The 10,736-nt window shown below is 41.9% G+C and overlaps 1 non-coding gene across 1 annotated transcript; it reads right to left on the bottom strand.

Annotated features, from left to right (window-relative positions):
• Window positions 1-5,766: 5,766 nt before the first annotated feature.
• Window positions 5,767-5,840, bottom strand: TRNAI-GAU (transfer RNA isoleucine (anticodon GAU)). Its single transcript has one exon. It is a non-coding gene; the product is annotated as a tRNA-Ile (tRNA).
• Between the last annotated feature and the right edge of the window lie 4,896 nt (window positions 5,841-10,736).

Here is a 10,736-nt window from a genome sequence, read left to right as displayed (position 1 = left end):
TATATATATATATATATGTGTGTGTGTGTGTGTGTGTGTGTACTGGTGTTTAGGTTTGTGAGGTGGAGCCAGAATTCCTTGTCTGAATGTTAGTATGGCTTGATTCATTTGATATGCTGTTAAAAGCTCTCATTTTCGTACTTGCGTTTATCTTGTTTATGGATCCATACCTTACTTGTTGTTTAGGTGGGGAAAGGGGACATGATGATGATGATGTTTTGCTCGACAACACATGTGAATATCAGAATGAAGTGGAATCCATGGAAAGTGAACTTTGACAATCTCATCGCCATGTTTGTCTTCATCACTTAATTAAAATCAGTGTTGGAGAGAGGCATCTATGAAATAACTCTTTGAATAAGATAACTTGTTTATAGGTTTATTTTTGGTACTCCAGACTGCATTATTCACATCAGGATAGAATTTTCGGACGGGGGGGGGGGCTAGATATAACATTCATTTACTTCTTGAATACGAGAGGTGATTCCTGTGGCGAATATGGTCGTCTGGAGGCTGCAAGAATAAGGCGAAAGAAGACGTCAGCAGATTTCAGTGGTTTTGTTTATCTTACAGGAATGCATCTGCATCGTTTCATTGCTGCCAGAGAGAGAGAGAGAGAGAGAGAGAGAGAGAGATTGGGATATACTGAGAACCGCCGACTTAAGGTTTTGAGTCATGTTGATGAATCAGCTGCAGTGTTTTATTTATTGGTGTGTGTGTGTGTGTGTGTGTGTGTGTGTGTGTGTGTGTGTGTGTGTGTGTGTGTGTGTGTGTGTGTAATAGCAGTGTTACAGCAACTTCAGTGCCAATATAAACTCACTTTTCCTTTTCAGGTGAGTTGGTGCTGCGAGAACGGAGGAACTAATGAAAGAAGTAAGTCAAATAGGATGTACTTGGATTAGTGTGCGTCTGTTTCGGCCAGGTTCATATCCAGTTGGAGAGCACATGAGGCCTATTGCTCTCAGTTGGGTGGTCGTCAGCTGAAGTTCATTAAGGTCAGTCTAGCTCCATGAAGTGATTCGATTAGTTAAGGCTGCATCTGGTGTAATATTTGTTATATTCAGTGGAAATTCGACATACTTTTCTGCCTCTGGTAATTCATTATAGGCCGGTTCAAACCCTCTCAGGTCACTATAGGTCCATCATATATTTCAGACCAATAATACTAAGTTAAGACATGCGAAACCATACGCAAAAAGTCGTTCGTAACCAGGCATTGAATTCCAGGATATAAATTTATTATAGATAACACAAGTGCTCGTGGGCCCTTCGGGCCCCTCGCACTTGCTCCTGCGGAGGGGTCTCCCGCTGCGCGCTCGCTTTCTTTTTCTCGTGCTTCGCACTTGTTTCCTCGTGCTTCGCACGTGTTACCTCGTGCTTTTCACTAATTTCCTCGCGTTTCGCGCACACGTTGCGATCATTTCAGGTAATTCGAGTCACGTTTATGTGCTGTTCTAGTCTAACGTTGTCACTGATTTTTTGCAGCAAACCAATTGATCGTGTTATTTGCAGCTTCGAGAGTGGAACCCAAGTTGTCCGAATGCAAGTCCGAAATACCCACACAGACACACGGCTACTACTAGGCCTATAGCATATTTTAGTCCTCCCTATGGGCAAAAAATTCTGCGGAGATCCTACGCCGGGCACCGGGAGCGGCGTTTTTTTTATCAAAATGTGATCGCTCATTAAATATAGTAAAGTTTTTCAATCGTGATGAAACCAAGTTTTTTCACATCTGCGATTTTTTTTTTGCTATTTTTGTGCCAATTTTGGTGCGATTTGAATGTGTAGTTTCAGCTGCCCAAAACACACACACACACACACACACACACACACACACACACACACACACACACACACACACACACACACACACACACACACACACACACACACACACACACACACACACACACACACACACACACACACACGGCTAGTGCTATAGTATATTAGATTATCATTGTTGTTGTTGATGTCGTTGTATATAGTTGTGGTTATGATTATAATTATAATTATGATTATTACTACTCTTAAAATATATATGTTCTTGGAGAAGGGAAGGCCAGGCAAGGAATAAAAAAAGATAAATTGGCTGGAAAGTTCTTGGGTGGTTGCATAGCATTTCGAGAGGGGTGTGTGATAAAATGTTGTGAAGATAGATGTTATAGGCTGAAGGTTTCTGGAAATTGGAAGGGGAAGGAGAGTGAAAAAAGAAAAAATGGACTGAGTGGGCAGAGAGGAGTGACTGGGCTGCTGCGGGTGAATAGTGATGCGGGACAGAATGGTGGACATTGGCAAAGATTTCTAGGGAATTAAAGGGGAGAGGGATAGATGGTAAAGATTTGTAGGAAATTAAAGAGGAGAGTGGTGGCGGTGCGAGTGAATAAAACGGTGGACTGTGTTCTCTGTAGTCATGGAACTTATCCCGGCTGTTGCAAGTAACTTTCTGAATTAAAGAATTGCTAATCGGTATCAAATTTTTCCTGTATTTACTTGCTGACATTGGAAATAAAAACCAAACTAATGTGATATTCTTTGTACCTAACACTTCAGATGTCTTAGGTATAAGTGCCTGGTGACGCGTAAAGGCTGTGTGTGTGTCGTAGATGGGCCACTAAACCTCTCTACCGAGCTTTGTAGCGCATGTACTGAGTCAGACATATGTAGTTACACACACACACACACACACACACACGTGTGTGTGTGTGTGTGTGTGTGTGTGTGTGTGTGTGTGTATTTGCACCCATATTTTTCTCTCGGTTGATTAGCACTGTCTAAAGGTACTAAGACCAAAATGAAAGATGCGTCTTCGGATTGATGAGGTTAAGGCACTTTTAGGTTCATATAATGACCAGTCAGGCTACGGTACTTTAGCTCTAGTTAGACCAGGTCCAATCAAGTCAATTTAAGTAAGTTCCTGTCCAGCCGTGCACTTCATGACCACTTCTGCCTAATGAAGTCAGTTCCATTGAGTCAGGTCACGTCAGCTATCGTACTTGTAAAATTCATATCCAGTTAAGTTAGTCCATCCAGCCAGATGACGTATTTTGAATTATATTTTACTACCAAATAGTTCATCATTTAATGGAAGACTTCAAACTGTTGGGGTTTATACACACTTCATGTACCCCGTCACCACGCGAGGCCATTCCAGAGCTGAAGAAAATTGTCTGGAGGCAGCAAGATTAGAAAGCAGTACAACACGTCATCGAAGTGAAGGGGTCATTATAACAGCATTCTGCCACATCGGAGCAAATTCGATCAGATCAGGTCCAGCTAAGTCAATACCATATTATTTAAGAGATTAAAAATTTCCCCCAAAATATCAAAAAGGCGCAGAAATGGCTACCGTGAGCAGTGGTGAACGGGCAGAATGGACTGGAATAGTGGTATGGCATGATAGAAAGAGGATAACCTACGAAGATGGGTGTTGTAAGTCCGTCTGTGAGGTGTAGGTCATTAATTTTCCAAAGAAAATAGGTGGGGAGTGGCAAGACAGGGATGGGATGGGCGGAGATGGAGGGATGCGAGATTGAGATGGGATGAGCGGAGTGGGAGGATTGAGATGGGATGGACGGAGAGGGAGGATGGAGATGGGATGGGCGGAGAGGGAGGATTGAGATGGGATGGGGGGATGCGAGACTGAGATGGGATGGGCGGAGTTGGAGGATTGAGATGGGATGGGCGGAGTGGGAAGTTAGAAATGGGAGGGGCGGAGAGGGAAGCTTGAGATGGGATGGGCGTAGAGGATTTGGCAGGACAGGCTTCGATGATGGTGAAGTAAGGCAGGGGGAGTACACCCTTTGAAGACGGGCGATGCTCGCGGTAGGAAAGCGTAAGGTAGGGATTTCTCTTACAACTGTGATACGAGAAAAGGATTGAGCGGACAAAGAAGAGTGGGAGCGATGGACTGGGGTAATAGTGAGTGGCGGGGCAAGGAGCAAGGTGGGTGTGGGAGCAGATACACGTGTAAAGAGAAGTGCTGTAGGTAGGGTGGTATGGGCCTGGTGAGAGAGAGAGAGAGAGAGAGAGAGAGAGGATGGAAATGTAAGTAATGATTCGTGAAAACCCACAAGCTACACACATCCCTTTCATCACACCTTTAATACTGTCCCATAAACACGTCCACACCTGACTATATTTTTTCTTGCTAGTAAAACGAAAAAGTACAGTTATTGAGAAAAAAAAAAATAGGGGCCATCACATAACTCACCTCCTGGTAGTTTTTGCTCGTTAGTTTAGCGTGTGTACGAGTTGAAGCGCACACACACACACACACACACACACACACACACACACACACACACACACACACACACACACACACACACACACACACACACACACACACACACACACACACACACACACACACACATTTTATCGCACTATCCTTTAGCATTATTTCACTTTCTCATTGGTTGTTTTCTACGTTTCTTTGTCCCTTTTACTACCCCCTTCAACCCGAGGACGTATTTTGGCATTTTATTGGTGCCATCTCCAGACGATTTTATTCAGCTTAAAGGAGAGTATTGAAGCTGCTGGGTGTAAATATAATGCTCCTTAATACACTCAGCACTAAGGGGTTCTTGTAATCTGGATAATATTAAATTGTGTTAGCAGGAATAAAATACTGTGTTTCCGCGCTATGGTTTCGGTTTTTATGCTTTTCCTTTACTTCCTCAGCAATCCACTTTAAACTTTGTACAATTGTTCCTTGTTCAGATACTTTCATGTCTCTCTTATTTTTATTTTTTATTTTTTTGTTCTGTAGGGTCAAAATTGAAACCATACAAGCACACACATGTTGGGATCCACTGCAGTTGTCTGGTCGTTAATTATCGTGACAGTACACACAAAAGTATGTCTGTCGTGCAGCTGTGTGGAGACCATCCTGCATTCCTTTGGCAGTATTGGCGGTCTTTAATTATATTTGTATTTCATTTGTGCTTTCCCTCTGCCCTGTTGTCTCTTATACCTAGCTTTCATTATATTTTATGTTTGCTACCTTCAGACGATTTTATTCAGCAGAGAGAGAGAGAGAGAGAGAGAGAGAGAGAGAGAGAGTTTTTAGTAAGAAGGGTTAGATGCAACCTCCATTAACCCCGTCACCACGACAGGTCTCCTCTGAAGCTGAATAAAATCGTCTGATAGCAAGAAGAATGAAATTCATATATATATATATATATATATATATATATATATATATATATATATATATATATATATATATATATACACACACACAGTATATATATCCATCCATCATCCAATCCTACATTGCCCCATGAGGAGCGTAGGAGCCCGGGGCCAGGCAGTTGGTCTCGACATTTAAGATGAGAGTGACCAGCCTCACTCATCCCTGAGTGGTATTACATGAGCAATGAACCCCAACCAACCCTTGGATATAAACCTTAACCGGCTCAATCCGAGTAGAGCGCAGTAATTACCCATTAAACCACCAGGCGCCAAAATTTGGTTATGTGGTTACCACCCAGCGTAGTAAATGGTTTCCTGGTGTGCAGGTAACCATTTGGCTTGTCACTCAGTGTAGAGTCGCCAACAAGCAGAAGGAGGTAAGAATGAAGGAAAGAAAGTCAGAAGAGGGAGTGTAAATTACCCGTAGGCAGAAGGACAAGGAAAGAAAAACAGAAGAGGATGGAAGGAAAGAAGGATGGAGGAGAGGAATGAGCAGACATCCGACAGCAGCACAACATCGAGTGAGTGGATGGTAAGCACCCCCACCTACCACAAAATATGTAGTGGCCCGCATGGGGGTCGAACCCACGACCTCCGCGTTATCAGCACGGCACTCTAACCAACTGAGCTAACGGGCCGTCTTCGTGTCAGCAGCAAGGCGTCCTAACTAACTGAGCTAACGGGCCGCTTATATATATATATATATATATATATATATATATATATATATATATATATATATATATCAGTCGTAGTGAAGGTGTTTAGAGTGTTGTGTGAAATGAATGGGGTGATGTAGGTTTTAAGGTCGTTCCTCAGTCAAGTTAATTGATGTGGTGGTAGCAGGAGTATAATCTAATAAGGGTGGTTAATCATCCAGAAGGGGTTAATACAGATTGTTTGTAAACGCCGCACAGAGGGAAGCCTTCCAGGGTTCATTGAATTTGTTTGGTGATGGCATTAATATAAAAGTGCCGGGAGAGACAGCCTTACTTTGTTGAATGAAGTCGTCTTGTGGTAGCAGAAATTAATAAAAACTTTATTGCAAAAATTTAATAAATGAAAATGTGCAATTGCTTCCTGTTCATTGAAAGAAATCATAGAAGCTGCATAGCCAGTCGTGCGATATGTATACAGATTTCGTTGATATTTAGGTGCTCAGTTTCCTCAATTTCTTTTTTTTTGGGTGGGGAGGGGGGGACGGAACTCGCATTCCCAAGAATCATTGGGGGAAGTGGTCACGTTCCCCAAATATCACATTGCGATTGAGAGTCCTTTGTACAACATGTACCAAGATATCAAAGACATTATATGTGCCCTCCTTTCGCTATTTTTTAGAAGTTATAATTGAGTGAGGGGTGCCTGACCCCCTAAAAATAATGGCTAGATAATTATATATAATGGATGACCTTTGGAGTAATCAGAAGTTTTGTAAAAATCTTTCCCCAATTTCTGATTGTTTTTATTTTTTGTAGGGGGGCTGACCCCCCTGAATCATTGAGGGAAGAGGCCATGCTCCCCCAAAATCCCACTGCGAATGAATTTCCATTGTACAACATATGCTAAGATATCAAAGCCATAGCTGCCCTCCTTCCTCTATTTTGTATCCCTTATATGTTTTGGAGGGACCTCCATAAAATTAATAGTGGAAAAGGCAATAGCCTATAGTGGATGACATTATTAAGGAACCACACGAGCTGACCTGACAAGTTTTGTTGAAATACAGATGCTCACTTTCCTCTCATTTTTATTCTTGGGAGGGAGGCAAACCTCCCCAGAATTATTCGGGGGTCATCCTCCCCAGATGTCCCACTAGGACTGAGTGTCCATTACATGACATCTCCAAAGATATCAGAGTCGTATCTGTCCTCCTTTACTGTTTCTAAGATTTTTTTTATTTGGTGAGGGGGCTGACCCCCTTATTATCATGATTGGAAAATTACATATAGTGGAAGAACTTCCCAGCAACCCGATGAATTCACTTGGAAAGTTTCATTCAGATCCATCAAATAGCCTGTGAAGCGTTAAAACACAGAAACACACATCGAGAGGCTGAATCGCACACAACGATACAGGGCGCACTTGCCGAAAATGATACCATCCTGCTTCTACGGCTGATAGTTCTGGCGGTACGTTGGCATTCCTAAAAGATGGTGTTATTATAGTAGTAGTTATTGTAACCCCAGTTTCATCTGACTGTAAACCCAACAGACTGCAGGTCTCCATCATCCCTCTTTCAGGGGATAGGGAGGGAGCTGAGCGTTTGGATAACCCACGCAGCGGAGCCGCTCAGCAGTGCAAGTTCTACCTCTTGAAGGTGACCCTTTCTCAGCACCATGTTGTTATCAAAGGGCGTTAATGAGTAATAACCACTTTTTACTTCTAAAGAAGACTTTTACTCCCCAAATTATGGAGCAGAAAATTCGGCAAATTTTTCCTCGTCGTCGTCGTCATGGTTTTGAAGGGTGGTAAGGTCGTCTGAAGAGTCGCAAGCGTAGGTGGTGGTAACATTCATTAGAGCTCGATATAAACAGTCATAGCAAATACATACATACATAAAACCCTAACGAACCTAACCTAACATAAACAAGACCAGAGCCAGGCTGAACTCAGCAGAGAAGAAAACCTGAACATACTGTAGCCCAGAAACTTAGTGTGGCCTGATTAATGTAAACAAAATACAACAAACATATGGTAAGCGTTGCCATTACTCAATAGCTCCAAAATTATTCATTTATTAAAAAAAGAGAAATTACTATGAAGTTACAAGGAGCATCACAGACTGCAACACCCGTGCCCTATAATTGGTCAAAGAGCCGAGCATTTGTCTTTGGCCTGTGATCTTGCCATTCGACAAATTAAAAAAAAAAAAATGAGTTATCGTATTTCATTCTTGTATGTCCCTCAGTCCTCCCACCAGATTTGGTTTAAATCAGCTCAGAACCTTAGAGCTGGCTTTGTTCTATAACCTTAACTTTTGACCTGTTTTACTCAGTCGAATCTCTTGAGCCACATTTGACTCTCAGTCACTCCATTAAATGTAGTCCGTATAGAATCAAAACTGTTTGAGGTATAGCCTCGGGTCGAACACTCGACCTTGTCCTGTGACCTAGATCTTTGACTGATTTTTCGTAACATCGAATCCCTTAATCTGTGGCTGTCCATTACCCTCTCCACTAACTTTTTCTTTACTTTTGTAATATCGGATAAGAAATGTTAAGTTTACAATAAACCATAACACCTTGATTTACTGTAAAAAAAAAAAAAAAAAATGTAGGTAATCTCCTTGGCTGGCCCTCAGCTCTTACACTGTATGTTCACACAGACACGACATAGGTCGAACTTTAACCTTGGCCTTTGACTGATTGTTCGTAAAATGGAAACCGTTTGTTCTTGGCATACAGTCAACCCTTCCACCAGTTTGGGTTCACATCTGATCTAAACAGTTTAAGCTGATATTACCATATGACCTTCACCATTCACCCTAACCTTTGACTGGTTGTTCTCGTAATCAACTGATTCCGTCCTTCCTTACCCTGAACTCCTCCACCAAGATTGGTCTAAATCGAATGAAACATTTTTACGTTGACCGTTGTATATGACCTTGACCTGTGACCTACTGTTAAAAAAAACAATAGATCAGTCCCGTTGCTGAACCTCAGTCCATCCATCTAGTCTGGCCTAACTGAAATAAAAACTAGTATACTAAATTCGTACACACACACACACACACACACACACACACACACACACACACACACACACGAGAGAGAGAGAGAGAGAGAGAGAGAGAGAGAGAGAGAGAGAGAGAGATTTCCCTTTATCACCTTTAGTTTGGTGACATAGAGTACCTGTTTTTTTTTTCTCTCTCTCTCTCTCTCTCTCTCTCTCTCTCTATTGATGGTGTCTCGACGATTTCATTGAGGTTGAGAGAGATTGTTTGAACTAGAGGGTAAGATAGTAATGACTTTGGCAATAACCCATTTATCAAGTATGGGTTATACAGAATAGGTGGTAGGAAAAATATATCATAATTCCTCATCGGACTGAAGGGATCGGTGAAATCGTTTGGCGGGAGCAAAAATAAATAAATGAATAAATAAAAGACATCATCGTACAAGAGGAAGTGACTGTGTGTGTGTGTGTGTGTGTGTGTGTGTGTGTGTGTGTGTGTGTGTGTGTGTGTGTCTTGTGGTGGTCAGGTGGTGTGGTGCTGGGGTCAGTGTGAAGGTCAGGTGCTGTGCTGATCGAGTGGAAGCAATGAGACGGCATCAGGGTTTTGCGTCACGTAATCCCGCAAGGTGCATAGCCTGGGCATTAACCCTTTAATGATCGGGACTGCGCGTAGCCTAGCCTCGGACCCCTGCACCTGGCAAGAGGTAATATGAAGCAGGATGGTGTCCTTTTTAGAGTGAAAGATAATAATAATAATAGTAGTAGTAGTAGTAATAATAATAATAATAATAATAATAATAATAATAATAAAAACAATAATAATAATAATAACTAGAAAGCGCTTAGAGCGCATACCTCCGCCAATACTATTGCCATTAAAAAGGATGCGGATCCGCATCCGGATCCGCCCCAAAATTTAATCAATTCTTTCTTGGTCCATGGCCCACAGTTTCACAAAATTTCATTGAACTTCACCGAAAACATTTGGATATATTTTGCGGGATACTCCGGATCCGGATCTTCCCCCAAATTTAGTTATTTCATCCTTGGACTATGGCCCATCCTTTCACAAAATTTCATCATAATCCGTTTATAACTTTTTGAGTAATCCTGCTTACAAAACAAATAAACAAGCAAAGGCGGGGTAAAACATAACCTCCTTGGCGGAGGTAATAATAACAAAAATAATATAGTAGTAGTAGTAGTAGTAGAGCAGCAGCAGCAGTTGTAATACATACATACATACCCTTCAGTCCAGTGACATTTTTATTCCGCTATCACGAGCCGCTTTTATTAATCTTCGGACAGACCTGTTGTATCGGAAGGAAGGCCGCATCTAACCCCTCCAGTTCGAAAATACTCTCCGAAGTCGAGTGTAAGCGTACAGTGGAAGCAATAACACAGTATAAAATGCCTCATCGGGCTGAAGTGGCCGAACGACGAGTGGAGAGAAAGTAAAGAAGTGGCAAGTGAAAATCTGGTTGCGTGAAAGAATTAGGTGAGTGAATAATAGAGAGAGTGAAGTGGATGTGAATAAAATAGTGAATTAAAAAGGAAGGAAGGGAGTTCAGGTGAGTGAGAGAAGGAATGAGTGAGTTAGAGAGCAAGTGACGGTGAGTGAGAGGGAGAGAGAGATATTGAAAAAGAGAGTGAGTGAGAGATTGAAAGATGAGCGAGTGAGATTGAGAGATGAGTGAGTGAACTGAAGTGAAAGATTGAAAGATGAGGGTGAACTAAAGTGAGAGGCTGAAAGAATGAGTTAAAGTGAGAGATTGAAAGATAATAGAGAATTAAGTGAAAAACTGAATGAATGAGTGAGTTAACTAAGTGAGAGATTGAAAGGTGAGTGAGTAAAAGTG

The sequence above is a fragment of the Coenobita brevimanus genome, chromosome 87 (assembly GCF_032717465.1).
Source record: "Coenobita brevimanus isolate Jiangsu-jjx chromosome 87, ASM3271746v2, whole genome shotgun sequence".
NCBI lineage: Eukaryota > Metazoa > Arthropoda > Malacostraca > Decapoda > Coenobitidae > Coenobita > Coenobita brevimanus.
Note: the sequence above shows the minus strand (reverse complement) of the source record. Positions and strands in the feature narration are given on the sequence as shown.